A 15,828-nucleotide genomic window follows, 5' to 3' on the forward strand; every position below is an offset into this window, starting at 1 on the left:
ATATCTAATTTTTTAAATGAAGAATGGTAAAAATGGTTACCTACGTATGAAAACTAAGAGTAGCTGAAAAGCTTGTGAATTTGAATACTGCAACTTTCACCAAGTAGTTCTTGTTTAAATTACCAGTTTTGAAAACAGTCACAACAATGCCAAGCACAACATGGAGAATATAGTCAACAATATTCTAATAAATATGCATGGTGTCAGATGGCCCCAGATCCATGGGGGTGGTCACCTCTCAAGGTACACACAGGTCCAAAACAATTTCAATGTTAAAGGTAAAGAAAAAACAATTTTTAAATACTTGCTTTTCAAAATAAGTTCTCTGAAAATATCACTGTCGTATTTTTTATATGGCCCATTTATTAGTGTCCAAAATCATTGTCATTGTTTAATATCAACAAAACCTGCATTCAAATTCTCAACATAGAAATAAAAGCCAGAGGCCAAAGAATTATAACACAGTCATTTAAAATGCAAAGGTTTCCCTGACTGGTATGGCTCAGCTGGTTGGACATTGTTCCATAAAGGGAAATGTCACTGGTTTGATTCCCAGTCAGGGCATGTGCCTGTGTTGCAGAATTGGTCTGGGATCCAGCATAAGAGAGGCAACCAATCGATGTTTCCCTTTCTTTCTCGCTCTCTTCCTCTCTCTCTAAAAATAAATAAATTGAGTCTTTAAAAAATAAATAAAATAAAATATAAAAATGTAGACTTTTATTTTATTCTCCCACGCTAGTGCAGTTGTAGATGTGTAGTTTTCTTTCATGCCTTGTGCATATCACAGCAACATGCAGGGTTCTCTTTCTCATGTTCTACTGCCCTTGATGTTTGCTGGTTGGCTTGCTGGACATGCACTACTAAAATTTTCAACTTTGGCTTCTGTGCCATCACACCTCTTTGCTCATGAATTTTCATCCCCAGACCTTTAAAAAGTTCATTAAGATCCATAATATCAGCTTCAAATTGCCTAAGAGAAGACTCTTTCATGAATAAGGTGGAGGTCATCCTCTGTAATTCCTTCATCCTGCTCCTGACCTTGAGGGTGAGGTTACCTTTTCCAGAACACAAAAGGAATTCCTTTCTTTTGAGCTCTCCTCAGGAATTCCACCAGATGCTCTGGCACAGGCTCCCCACTCATGCAAAACATTCTTTCTCTTTCTCAGCTTCTGGCCTTTGGAGAGTTGGTCAGTCATGTTGTGAATTCAGCCTCTAAGAATTAACCTGTATTTTCCTTTCACACTGTTCACTGAGGGTGGCAGGAAGAGATACACACTGTTCCATGGACGTATCTGTTTCTTTGGCCAGTTGTTCAGAAAATTGTGGCTTCTGCTGCAGCTGCTGTCTCAACTCAGGTGATTCTTACAGTGTTCCATGTTGATTCAGAGTCCTTTACATATGCACACAAGATGGTGTGATCCTCTGGATATTGGATATGCTGGGTCAGCTAGGTGGGGTGACCAACAAGTCCTGGATCTCAGGACGCGGTTGATTGCTTATTCACTAATGTCATCAATGTTGGTGCTCTGTGCAGTTTACTTAGCTGTCACCTCCTCCTCTAACTATAAGCCAACTTGATTTGTTTTTACAAATACAGATTAATATACCAGGTTTTTCTCAATTTCTCATAAAATTTGTTTCCCCATAGAATTTTTTGAACATTTTTGAAATGTTTGCATGGATTGGACTGTCCCAGAGAAATAATACTAATTCTTGGGTGTGGACAATTGGCACAAATCTCTCTTCTGAACTGTAAGTTTCTTTAGAATGCATATACTATATTCCCTCATGCTTTGAAATCAGGAAATAATCTTAGAAATAAAAAGCAATGTGTGAACAAGTATATGAAGAAATATTAAAGTGATTTTGTGGAAGTTTTAAGAAATATTTAGATTTAGTATGTAGATATCACTGTAAATAAATTATTTATTAAAATGTTAAGTTATATATCACCAGATTAATGATTTATTATCTCTGCATTTCAGATTTTCAAAAACTTCCAAGTTGGACAAGAATTGTGTATATGGGGATTTCTACAGCCACACGTTCTATTCTAAATCCTGTTTAGAAAACGAAAGATATGTTTGTAAGCACCAGGCACGTTAGCTTACACAAATTTGGTATAATGTTCCTCTCACCATCCTTAAAGAACACATTCCTAGTTTCTTCAAGAATAGTTTTTGTAAAACTGATTTTTAGTAACTTGTTTTGAGGTCAGGTTTAGTTTCACCACAAACATAAGAGGAAGGTACTGAGGTTTCCCATGTTCCCCGTGTCCCCTGCATGCAGAGCATCCCTATTCTCAGCATCACTCAGGAGAGTGGGACATTGGTTACAGAGAGTAAGTCTGTACTGACACATTGTTGTCACTTAAAGTCCATGCTTTACTTGATGCTTCGTCTTTAGTATTGTAAATTTTTAATAATCTGTATTTATATTAATATTTAGAATGTATATTTGGGTATGTATTAAACATTTTTAAATCTACTTTTTATTAAAAGATATTAAGTATAAATTATGAATTGTAATATTAAGTGCTGCTATTTCTAAGTCTAAAATGACATGAATAATTATAGATACATTTTCAGTATAATTTTCCCCAGCCTTTGAATGATGAAAATGAGGATTGAACGTATCAGAATAGGAAGGTGTGTAAGGCAATTGAGTTAGGAGAGAGAAACCAGGGATGATTTAAGAAATTATTAACTATTTGTTGGGGATAGCCTCCAGAGAGGGGTAGAAAAAAGTATAAAATGTACCAAGGAAGATTACCAAAAGGAGACTCATATGAAACCCAGGGCTACCTCCTCAGGGATGGATTTCAGACTCTTTTAAAAATTTTAATTGTTGTTCAAGTACAGTTGTCTCCATTTCCCCCTTCCCAACCACTCTCCCCAACTCCAACTCCAACTCCAACTCCAGCTTCTTACCCATGAACTTACTGCCCTTGGCTTTTTCTGTGTGTCCTTTATAAATGTTCCTGAAAATCCTTTCTCCTTCTGCACATTATCCCCTCCCACCTTCCTTATGGCTACTGTCAGTTTGTTCTTTATTTCAGTGTCTCTGGTTGTATTTTGCTTGCTTGCTTGTTTTGTTCATTAGGTTCCACTTGAATAGGTGAGAACCTTTCAATAGATGAGATCATATGGTATCTGTCTCTCACCACCTGGCTCATTTCACTTAGCATAATGCTCTCCACTTCCTCCAAGCTGTTGCATAGGGTAGGAGCTCCTTCTTTCTTTCTGCTGGGTAGCATTCCATTGTGTAAATGTACCATCGTTTTATGTAAATGATCCATTCATTTCCTGATGGGCACATAGATTGCTTCCAGCACTTGGCTATTGTAAATTGTGCTGCTAAGAACATTGGGGTGCATATGTTCTTTTGAATTGATGTTTCGGGATTCTTAGGGTACAATCCCAGCAGTGGTATTGCCAGTCAAAAGGCAGCTCCATTTTCAGTTTTCTGAGGAAATCCCATGCCATTTTCCTCCGTGGCTGTACCAGTCTGCATTCTTCTCTACAGTGTACTAGGATTCCTGTTTGTCCACAACTTCTCCAACACTTGTTTGTTGATTTGTTTATGAGGGCCATTCTGAAGGATGTGATGTGGTATCTCATTGTGGTTTTAATTTGCATCTCTCTGATGACTAGCGATGCTGAGCATCTTATCATATGTCTCTGGGCCCTCTGTATGTCCTCCTTGGAAAAATGTCTATTTAGGCCTTTTGTCCATTTTTTAATTGGGCTGTTTGTCTTCCTGGAGTGGAGTCATGTGAGTTTTTTAATATATTTTGGAGATCAAATCCTTGTCTGCAGTATCATTTGCAATTATGTTTCCCCATACAATTGGTTCCCTCTTTATTTTACTGCTGTTTTCTTTAACCATTTACAGAAGCTTTTTTTTTTTATGAGTTCCCATTTGTTTACCATTTTCTCCATGTCCCTTACTCTACAGGACATCTAGGTGAAAATATTGGTATGTGGAATATCTGAGATTTTACTGCCTATGTTCTCCTCTAGGTCTTTTATGATGTCACAACTTATATTTAAGTCTTTTATCCACCTTGAATTTATTTTTGTGTATGGTATAAGTTGGTGATCATGTCTCATTCTTTTGCATGTAGTTTCCAGATCACCCAATACCATTTGTTGAAGAGGTTATTTTTACTCCATTTTATGCCTCTGTCCCCTTTGTCAAATAGTAATCAACCATAGAGACTTGAGGTTATCACTGTGCTCTCTGTTCTGTTCCATTGGTCTATCTGTCTGTTCTTATGCCAGTCCATGCAGTACATACTGATTACAGTGACCTTATAACATAGTGTTATCAGGTATTGTGATTCCTCCTACTTTGTTCTTCTTTCTCAAAAAAGCCATAGCTATTTGGACTTATTTATGGTTCCATAGACATTTTTGAAATATTTGTTCTATATCTGTGAAATGTCATTGGTATTTTAATAGGGATCATGTTGAATATATAAATTGTTTTTGTTAAATGGACCTTTTAATGATGCTATTCTTCCAATCCATGAACACAGTATATGCTTCCATTTATGTGTGTCTTCCTTAACCAAGTGGGATTATCCAATGAATGCAACGATGGTGTAACATTCACAAATGAATAAATGTAATACATCACATAAACAGAAGGAAAGATAAAAATCACATGATCATATCAATACATGTAGAAAAAGCAGTTGATAAGGTCAGCACCCATTTATGGTAAAAACACTCAGCAAAGTTGGAGTAGAGGCAGCATTCCTCAACATGAAAAAGGCCATATATAAGACACCTGCAGCCAACATCATACTTATAATGGGCAAAAACTAAAAGTTTTCCTGCTGAGATCTGGAACAAGACATGGGTGTCCACTTTCACTGCTTCTATTCAACATATTATTGGAAGTGCTAGCCACAGCAATCAAGCAAGAAAGAAAAATTAAAAGCATCCAAATTGGAAAGGAGGAAGTAAAACTGTCACTGTTTGCAGATATGAGAATGTACATAGAAAATCCTAGAGACTCCATCAAAAACCTGCTCAACCTAATAAGCAAATTTGGCAAAACAGCAGTGTTTAAAGTCAAAAATTAGGAAATCAAAGGCATTTTCATACACCAAAAATGAAAGATTAGAATCAGAAATCAAAAAACTATATACCATTTATTACAGCAGCAAGAAAAATAAAGTACCTAAGGAATAAACTTTACCAAAGAAGTGAAAGACCTTTACTCAGAAAACTACACAACACTGAAGAAAAAAATTAAGGAAGACACATTTGCTATTCATAGAAAACTGTGATTCTATATATGCTTGCTTTCTAAAGTAAACCTTACTACTTAATTTTTTATTATATCATGGACACTAAACATATCATAATTGAGCAGATTGATTACACGGGGGATGGAACCATGTAATTACAAACCAGATCACAAATGCAGTGGGCAGTCCTCCACAGCCCTGCTCCTGAAGACCCATTCTCTCATGGCTTCTCCTCCTTCACCGCTTACCCCCTGGGATGACTCTTAATATTGTACAGTTTCTTCACTTGTTTTTGAACCAAATATAAGTGAAATCCTACAGTAGACATTTTTCTTGTCTATTTTCATTTCCAGATGCTATTGTTGTATTTTATTTATATTGTATTTATCCACTGCATCTGACATCTTTCATTGAGGATGTGGGTCTCACATCTTCAATAGGCTCTTCAAATGGCTCTTTCTAAGTCTATTACATTAAAGTCTAGCCAATTAGTACTTTACATTCCCATATAAGTAGCCCTACTACCTATTTTTATTTACTGTGTATGCCATATTTGCTCCCTTGGATTCTAATACTGTGTTTATTTTAAGATTTGAAATTTTATTTTTATTGACTCAATATCCAGATAGATATACCCACATAATTTATTTTCTATAACTCCTCTTTCCTTTCTTTATATTCTAATTGTCATCTAGAAAAAGTGTTTCATCTTTAGAAGACTCAAATATTTTCTTTAATGAGAGACAGTTAATAATTTTCTCCATTTTTGAAATTTCTTGAAAATGAATGAGTATTTTTACCTGGTATTGAATTTCAGTTTGCCAATCTCTCTTACATTACTAGGAATTATTACTGGAAATAACTATAGTCAAATACAGTCAAATATGCATGCATATATTTATATATACATATTTATAATATATGCACATTTTATAATATATATTTATAAGATTCAATTCTAACTACTCATTATTTTTAGTAGTTTTTATCATGACTTCATATTTTTGGAGTATAAATTTCATAAAATTAAATGACATAAAAATCATATTTGTACGTGTAAAAAAAGGAGATAAAGATATGACATTATTTAATTTAGAACACTGATATGAATGATTATAAGAATAAGTGTATCAATTTTACAAAGACATTAGTGAGATTTACATTATTTGACATTATTAAGAAATGAATTAATTGATATAATTCTATAATGCATAATAGAAAAGATTATTAATTTTATTCATAAAAATGTAATGTTCTTAGATACAAATGAAATTGAAAACACAATTTTAAGAGAGAAATTGAAATCAATAATTGCTTACATTTTAAAACAAGAGATATCCCAAATAATCAACCTAACTCTATGCCTTAAGAAACAAGGAAGAATAAACTGAGCATAAAGTCAGCAGGAGAAATAAAATAAATACTAGAACAGAAATTAGTGAACTGAGGGTTGAAAAACAATAGGAAAGATTATCCAAATTAAGAGTTACTTCTTTAGAAAATAAACAAACTGACAAACCCGTAAGTAGACTAACCAAGTAAAAAAACATACAGGACCCAAGTTAACCAAATTATTAAAAGAAAGAAGTCATTACAGCTGAAACCACAGAAATTAAAAGGATCATAAAATGCTTCTAGGAAGAACTATATGCCAACAACTGAACAATTGGAGAAAATGGTAGTATTTTAGAAACCTACACTTACCAAGACTTAATCAAGAAGAAATAAAAATTCAAGTAGGCCAATTACTGGTAAGGAGGTTGAATCAGTAGTCAAAAACCCCACATGAAGATAAATCCAGGACCATATGTCTTCTCTGAAAATTTTTACCAAACATTTAAATTAACACCAATTCTTCTCAAAATCTTCCAAAATACTGAAGAGGAGTGAACACTCCCACTTTCATTTTATGAGGCCAGCATTATGCTGAAACCAAAAACATAAAAATGCACCACTAGAATAGAAGACTACAGGCCAATATCCCTGATAAATTTAGAAGCAAAAATCCTCAATAAAATACTAACAAACACAATCAGCAGTATATTAAAAAGATCATTTACCATGATTAACTGGGATTTACACCTGGGATGCAAGGATGGTTTAACAGACAAATGAATCAATGTGACACATCACTTTAATAGAATGAAAGAAAAGACTTGTATGATCATCTCAATAATTGCAGAAAAAGCATTTGACAAAATTCAATATTTATCATGATAAAAACTAAAAAAAATTAGACCTAGAAGTGACATATCTAAACAAAACTAATAGCATTTCTATACAGTAACAACCAAACTTCTGACAAAGAAATGAAGAAATCAATTCTATTTACAATAGAATAAAAGACAATAAAATACTAGGAATGCATTTAACTAACAAGGTGACAGATGTCTACACAGACACTACAAAATACTGATGAAAAAATTGAAGACACAAACAAATGAAAAGGTATTATCTGTTCATGCTTCAGAATAATTAATATTGTTAAATTGCCAGTATTACAAAACCCATCTATAGGTTCAATGCAATTCCTATGAAGATTCCAATGGCATAGTTGGTAGAAGTAGCAAAAAAACACTCCTACTTACATGGAACCATAAAAGACCTTGAATAGTCAAATGTATCTGAGAAAATAAAAGAACAAATCAGGGGTATCACACTTCCTGAATTCAAGCTATACTATAAAGCTATAGTCATCAAATACTGTATGATGTCATATATAGAATCTATACAACAACAACAACAATGAAACAAGCTCATAGAAAAAGAGATCAAACTTGTGGTTTCCAAAGGCAGGGAAGTAGGGGAGAGAAGGAATTAAAGAAAGTGTTTAAAAATTACAAACTTCAAACTTCAGCTGTAAGACAAATAAATACTAATGATGTAAGTACAACATGGCTATGGATAACTCTGGTGTAAGATACACAGTAGTTTCCCCATTGTCTGCAGAGTGTACATACAAGACTTCCATTAGATGCCTGAAAACATGAAAAGTACTGAACCCTGTTATATACTGTTCTTTTCCTACATGTACATACCTATGATGAAGTTTAATGTATAAATTAGGCACACTAAGAGGTTAACAATAATAACCACTAATAAAATAGAATGGTTATAACAATATAGTGTATAAAAGTTTTGTGAATGTGGTCTCTCTCTCAAAATATCTTGTCTGTACTCACCCTACTTTCTCGTGTGAAGACATGAGATGATAAAATGCCTTCGTAATAACATGAAGTGAGATGAAAACATAGGTGTTAGACTACTGTTGACCTTGTATCAATACCTCAGATGGAGACTTACTCTTTATAAGGCTGTTAGATCATCAAATCATGACAGTGTCCATGGTTGGATGTCAGGAGAAGGCCATGTCAGTGGTTAGGGATGGAGGGGGTTTTGCCGAATACTTTTGGAAGAACGCTGTTATTAGAAGTTGATATGTCTTTCTTTTCATCTCATAAACATGATGTCACAAAGGTAATCCTTTGGTGATCATATGGTAACTTTACTGCTGCATTCTATCCAATGATTTTATTCTATAAGATCTGTAAAATAAGGGAGAGTTATAAACCACCATGATACCACAACAGCTTATCTCAGTGATCTTCATATGGTGCACCACAAGAATTTTTAAAACAGCAAATGTCTGACTGTTTAGTCAGGAACACTGATTTCTTTTTGCTTAGATTGTTAAAAATGACAACAGCCAACACAACAGTAGCCATCATCAGTGTGAATGCCCTTTTCTCAACCATGAATATGCAATATTCATACAATATTCACAATATTCATGTAATAGAGTTGAATTTTATTGATCATATCACATAATAAGCTTGTGTCTAATTGTTTAATTCTTGGCACCAGACATCCAGAATTCATACAGCCATGTAATATGAAAAATAGAGATATTTATTGAAGAAAATATAAGATATGAGAAAAATTGTACAAAGGACAATGATGCCTAAGTCCCCTTCAAAGTAGACACCTTGGGACCTCACACAGTTCTCTGAGCATTTATTCCACTCTTCAAAACACTCTGCAGAATCTTCTGTTGGAATCGCTATCAGATGCCCTGTCATATTTTCCTGAATCTCATAGACTGATCTGAAATTTCTTCCGTTTTTGAAGGTAATTTTAGTTTTGGGAAAAGCCAAGTCACAGGAGACCAAATCTGTGATTTGGCAGAGCTGAGTCACCTGGGTGATTTTTATGTTACACCAAAACTCTGCACAATAGGTGATGCGTGAGCAGTTGCATTGTCATGATGAAGCTGCCAATCACCAGTTGTCTACAGCTGTGGAAGTTTTGGATGTATTGTATCTGTCAACTGGCAAAGATCATTGAGGTAGAACTTCTTATTAATTGTTTGACCTGGGGGTACATACTTGTGATGGACAACACTTTCCCAATCAGAAAACACAGTTAATGTTTTCCTGATCTTCCTGCAACTTTGCTGTGCTTTCTTCAGATGTGAAGAACCAGGTGACTTCCATTGGTATGACTGGGCCTTCATTTCTGGATCATAGCCAGAGACCCATGATTCATCTCTGGTTATGACCTTATGAGGTAATCTGGTCCATTGGTGGTGGTTTCAATCAAGTCATTAGAAACTGGAGCCTGATATTGTTTCTGCTCTGGTAGCAGAAGCCACAGAAGGAGATTTGTCATGGCACATTTCATGCCAAGATCCAGCGTCAAATTCTCTGACACAGTAGTTTTTGGAATCTGCCGATCAGATCAGCTTCCAGTTCTTGCACTGCCAGTCATCAATCTTTGTTGATTACAGGCCACACACATTCAATATTTACAGGTGTTATGATCACTTTCAACAGATTCTCAACCATCTTTGAAGCCTTTGTGCCACACTTTTTTTGTGTGTGCTGCACTAATTCCATCATCCCGGAAACCTTCTGAATCATCCAAATAGTTTCTGTAGAGAAAAGTTCAAGCTTTAACACAAAATGTGATGCAGATTCATTGCTCTACTCTCTCAGTCATCTTGAATGTGATGGCAACACAGTACATGTGTTCACTCAACAGCATCTACTTCCCACACTGCCTAGTACAGTGAAGTCACCATTGTTTATGAATGTGCATTACAGTCCATTCTCCTTGGCTACCAGGTTACATGATGTTATGCAAACTGTTCTCATTGTATTAACAATGACTGGACTTTTTTAAGACATACCTGGTCATATATGAGTATAGGCACCTGATTTTTCAAAAAGTCACATCAAAGCAAAGAGGGTAGGTAATTACTATTACTATTTTTCAATAATTCAATAAAAATTATACCTATTTTTTGTTAGATTGGCAAAAAATATATGTTTTTGGCTTGCCACAGAATTTTAGTAATTACGTGATGTGTGCCATGAGATGAAAAATGTTGAAAATTTCTGGTCTATCTAATAATTTAGACATCTACAATGTGATTTATAGGTGAGTAACATATAAAGTGTGAATACACTGTATATTTTTTATTTTCTTTTGATTTTATGTATGTGAGAAGATGGATGTTAGCTCAACCTATTGTGGTAATCATTTAGAAATATATGTAAATCAAACATCATGCGGTAAAGTTTTGTATCTTTTGAAGCTCATGTGTCATTGAAGTTGTGTTTTAGAAGTCTACTTTTTCCACCCTTCCCATTTTTAATAAGGAAAAATACTTTATTTTTTAATTTTTGATTTTTAATTGTTGCTCAAGTACAGTTGTTTCCATTTCCCCACCACCACTCCCTCTGCCCCATGAACCCACACCTCACACCCTCAATCTACACCCCTTTGATTTTTTTTTTCTTTAAAGATTTTATTCATTTTTACTTTTAGAGAGGGAAGGGAGGGAGAAAGAGAGAGAGAGAGAGAGAGAAACATCAGTGTGCGGTTGCTGGGGGTCATGGCCTGCAACCCAGGCATGTGCCCTGACTGGGAATCGAACCTGTGACACTTCGGTTCACAGCCCGCGCTCAATCCACTGAGCTACGCCAGCCAGGGCTTACACCCCTTTGATTTTTGTCCAAGGGTCCTTTATACATGCTCCTTGACTACTCCTCCCCTATTTTTCTGTCCCCTGATATCTTTAGATTAAGAAACCAACTTCTCAGATGCATTTGCCAAAGGACAAACTGAATGACACACCATCAGCCCAAAGTGTCCTAGACTCTGGAGGTGCATGATAAGATACACAGTCTTCAAAATAGCCCAAGTTTAATAATTTCCTGTTCAAACTTTAAGTGCCACATTAATGAGAAATCTACCTTTTCCACTCATGCCTCACTCTGAGCCTTCACAAGGCAGGCAGTCTGTGAAGACCCCAGATATTTGTTTAGAAGAGTTAGCTGGTCTCTCACTAAAGGATGCAGGACTTTCTGGCTTCCAGAGGTATGTGTGTGTCTCTCCTCTCCTGTCTCTGTCTTAGCCCATCTTATGTAGGGGGAGATTACAAATGCTAGATATGATACAAGTGAGGCATGATTAATATACAATCAAGTCAAAGAGAACATTGGTATTTTATTTGAACAATTTAGGGTAAAGTATCAATAATAAAATATGAGATATGTTGGGGAATATCTTGAAGTATTTGATTATTGCCTATAGAGAATCACTCAAATGCATACACACACCCATGATTAAGTGTGTTAATCAAAACAATATAAAGTAATATCCTGTAAGAATCTTGAAAAGAATGGGTTTTTATTGATTTTATAATCTATAAATACATACATACATACATACATACATATACATATAAATGTATACAAAATTTTATATTTAGCTTAGCCCTTAAAAAGAGATTTTTAAAATAAACTGTTTGAATTCACTGGAAATCAAACATTATATTTTATACACTTAATTAGATCAAATAAAAGTAGTTGCCTTTAATAAAAATAAGGATGAAATACTCCCATGAAATGCTAATTTAAGCTTAATTATAAACGATCAAAATACTTTAAAAATTGAGCAACCATTGCAAGAAAATGTACCACACTGATAAAGAGGGTCTGCCTAATGAATTAAGCTGAGCATTTAACTGATGTGAACCAGAAATAACATGAAAAGTGTGTTCAAATAATAATTAGCCTAAATAAAATTTTATTGAGAGCTTACAAAAACAAATGAAATATTAAATGTTTTACATACATTATGTCTATATGTTTTTATTCCCACTTTTTATTAGTAAACTAAGTTGCTAGATGCTAAGTAGGTTTTTAAAGTGAATACATTGCAAATATAAAAGCCAGAATTAATTCTAAAATTCACTGGCCCAGAACCCCTTGACCAAACTATTAAATTCCACTATTTGATTCATTACTATGGCTCACACTACTGAAAGTGCCCTCACTGGCTCTACCATTCACAGGACCTTTTTGGAAGTTTGAAACAACAGTGTTCTAATGTAAAGATATAACAAAAGATGTAACAGTTTTAATATAGCAGTGAACACAGTGATCTACATATTATTTAATTATTTTATGGTTTTATATCTTTGCTATTAACTCATTTGCCAATTTCTTGTGTAATGTAACTATTTTAAAAATTTTATTGTTTTCTCAATACTGTTTAAGTTTTGAATAAGTTTAACATAACTATGTGTTTTGATATAAGAAACATTTTTTATTTGTAATAATTTATCAAACATTCAAAATAAAAGAAAATTTGATAACAACTCATCTTCTTTAATAAATAAATGTATGTCACTAAATAAAATTAATTTAGTTGAGAAAATTACAGTATACGCCAACATGACTACAGCCTCATCTTTAGAGCACTCAGTCTTTAATCATTATTAAATTTCAAATTTATCATATTGTATCTATTTTCTAATATAGCATTTTATTTGTAATACAAATATTCTAATGGTGTTAAATATTACTGTAGAATCTGACTTTAAATTAATGAGGGTGTTATTATTTGTGAAAGTAATTTTTCCTCATTAATTTATTGCTTTTTATTACTCAAACTAATAATACATTGTCAAATGTAGAATATCTTAAATATTGTATCTACCATGAAGCACCTGTTTAAAGGTCTAAGAAATTTAGAACGGGGACATCAGGTTCCTCAAGTGGTAAATGAGCCCGATACTCACCCTCTACCTGCCCAGTGTCACTGTGAGGGATCTCTTCAGTGCATATGTCACTTATTCATAAGCACACATGTTGTACAGCACAGTCTCAGCCACCACTCAGCTGCAGAGATGAGTGAACAAAGAGTAACCTACGCAGAACTGAATTTGGTTAAGGACCCAAAGAGACAGCACATGAAACCTAAGGGCACTAAAGGCTCCATTCCAGGAACTGAGCAGGAACTAACCTATGCAGAATTAAATCTTCAAAATGCTTCTCAGGATCTTCGAGAGAGTGACAAGAATGACCACTGCAAAGGTAACACATTCAGTAGACACAGTGTAACTGTTCTAGGATGTGCAGCTGGGTGCAGAGGTGTAGGAAAGAGAAGGGGATAGCTCACATACTTGTTTCATTTTAAGGATCAGGACTTGAAGTTGGAAGGTGGTATTCTCAGATGAAAGCTGAGGACTAATTTTATTCAGACATTGTTGTAATTTGTAGTCTTTGACTATTAACTCATAGAGCGTTATATTTAGTGAAAATGCAGTGACATATTCTGAGAAGAAGATTACAGTGGTAGATATGGGTTTGGGGTACAAGTTTATGGATATGATCTCTGTGTATAAACTGTCCAAACAATTGTCTCCATTCCTCCTTTCTCAGTATTTCCATTTCCCTCCCTGCAGCCTCCCTGTTACCTCCAGAGAAGCTCATTACTGGGATCTTATGCATTGTTCTTATGCCCACTGTAGTAACAATTGCTGTTATTTTCTGTAAGTAAATTATTGGAAGATTATATGAATTTTTTTACTTTTCTGTTCCTCAGTGCCTCTAAGCTCTTCATAATATTATAGAATAAAACTCTCATTTTAAATTGTGCCTTTAGACTAAGTTCAAAATAGTTATTCTGAATTTGTCCAAAGTATAAATATCTAAACAATTTTAAAAAGTAATTTATAAATATATACACACATATATCCCATGTATGCATGTATATATTCATAGTATAATTCAAAGCATTCTTCAGGATACTTTATTAAGAAATACAAATTAATTCCTTTTTTAAGATTTTCACTTTTCTTTTTCTTAAGATTTTATCTATTTATTTTTAGAGAGGGAAGGGAGGGAGAAAGAGAGAGAGAGAGAGAGAAACATCAATGTGCAGTTGCTAGGGGCCATGGCCTGCAACCCAGGCATGTACCCTGACTGGGAATTGAACCTGTGACACTTTGGTTCACAGCCTGTGCTCAATCCACTGAGCCACACCAGCTAGGGCTAACAAATACAAATTAATTATTTGTATGGTTAATCAAAATACTGGATGAATTGGTGAACTTTGGTTCTCATGGGTTTTGAAATATTTTCTCTAATTTTTTATTGCTTCATTAATTTTTCTTGGTGAAATCATTTTTATTCTAGATGGAATTAATGCTAGGAAATATACCATATTTCAAAATAACAAATAAATGTATAATGATTTATTTAGATCAACATTAATTTTTTATAATAACTGCTTAGTTTTCTAGTTAAGGTAACAGTGGTACAGAATAATTCTTCTTCAATAATAGGGATCCAGAAAGGTATATAACTATTTTCTACATTCTGATATTAGTGCCGTTCATGCTTTGTCCCTAACATAATAAAAATGTGTAGCTTTTTTTAGAAAGGGGAACAAAAATTATAATACAAGGCAATAAATGTTTAATTAGCAGAGTAGTTTACTAATTAGTAATTAGATACTAATTACTAAAAGTCATACATTGTAAGTTTCAAAGTCACCTGTATTCCATATGTCATTGGCCACAGCATCTAATGACTGAATTATTAAATTACATTTCCTGATTTATTACATTTTGCTACACACTAAAGCTACCTTCACAGAATTTGACAGATGAGGGATTTTTCTGGACATTTGCAGCAACAGTGTTCCTCCATAAATGATCTACAGCACATTTATTTACTGTTTTGTTTGTTTTCATACCATACAATTAAATAAATTACAAGTTACTGGTGTAAAGTCTGTTAAATAATCCTGTGATGTTCTATTGCTTTTATTATTTATTGAGCTTTGGCTAAGTTTAGTGCATCATATAACATTTTCAATATATAAAATATTTCATCAAAATTTAACTGATCTCTCAGAACTCTACAATTATTCAAAATAAAATATTTGATAGCACCTCTTCTATCAATTGACCTAATAATTGTGACTAAATTACATTAATTAATTGTTGTTAATTACCATACATGCTAACACCACTATTCCTCCAACTTTAGAACACTTAATCTTTAAATATGAGTGGATTTAGAAATTGTCATTAAAATTGGTCCATTGTTTTTTTATACAGTATTTTAGTTTTCACAGTTATTCTAACAGTGTTAAAATATTTCAGTGGAATCTGACTTTATAAAGATATTATTCTGAACTACTTTATATTTCACTTATTTTTCATTACTTCAGCCAATAATATCATATCAAACATATAATATCAGAGAAAT

At 33.8% G+C, this 15,828-nt stretch overlaps 1 protein-coding gene and 1 pseudogene across 1 annotated transcript in view; one reads left to right on the forward strand and one right to left on the reverse strand.

The window, feature by feature from the left end:
* Positions 1 to 15,828, forward strand: part of LOC114513858 (NKG2-A/NKG2-B type II integral membrane protein-like) — a 260,653-nt gene that overhangs the window by 238,688 nt on the left and 6,137 nt on the right.
* On the reverse strand, positions 766 to 5,476 carry LOC114513870 (annotated as a pseudogene).

Source organism: Phyllostomus discolor, chromosome 2, assembly GCF_004126475.2.
Source record: "Phyllostomus discolor isolate MPI-MPIP mPhyDis1 chromosome 2, mPhyDis1.pri.v3, whole genome shotgun sequence".
Lineage (NCBI taxonomy): Eukaryota > Metazoa > Chordata > Mammalia > Chiroptera > Phyllostomidae > Phyllostomus > Phyllostomus discolor.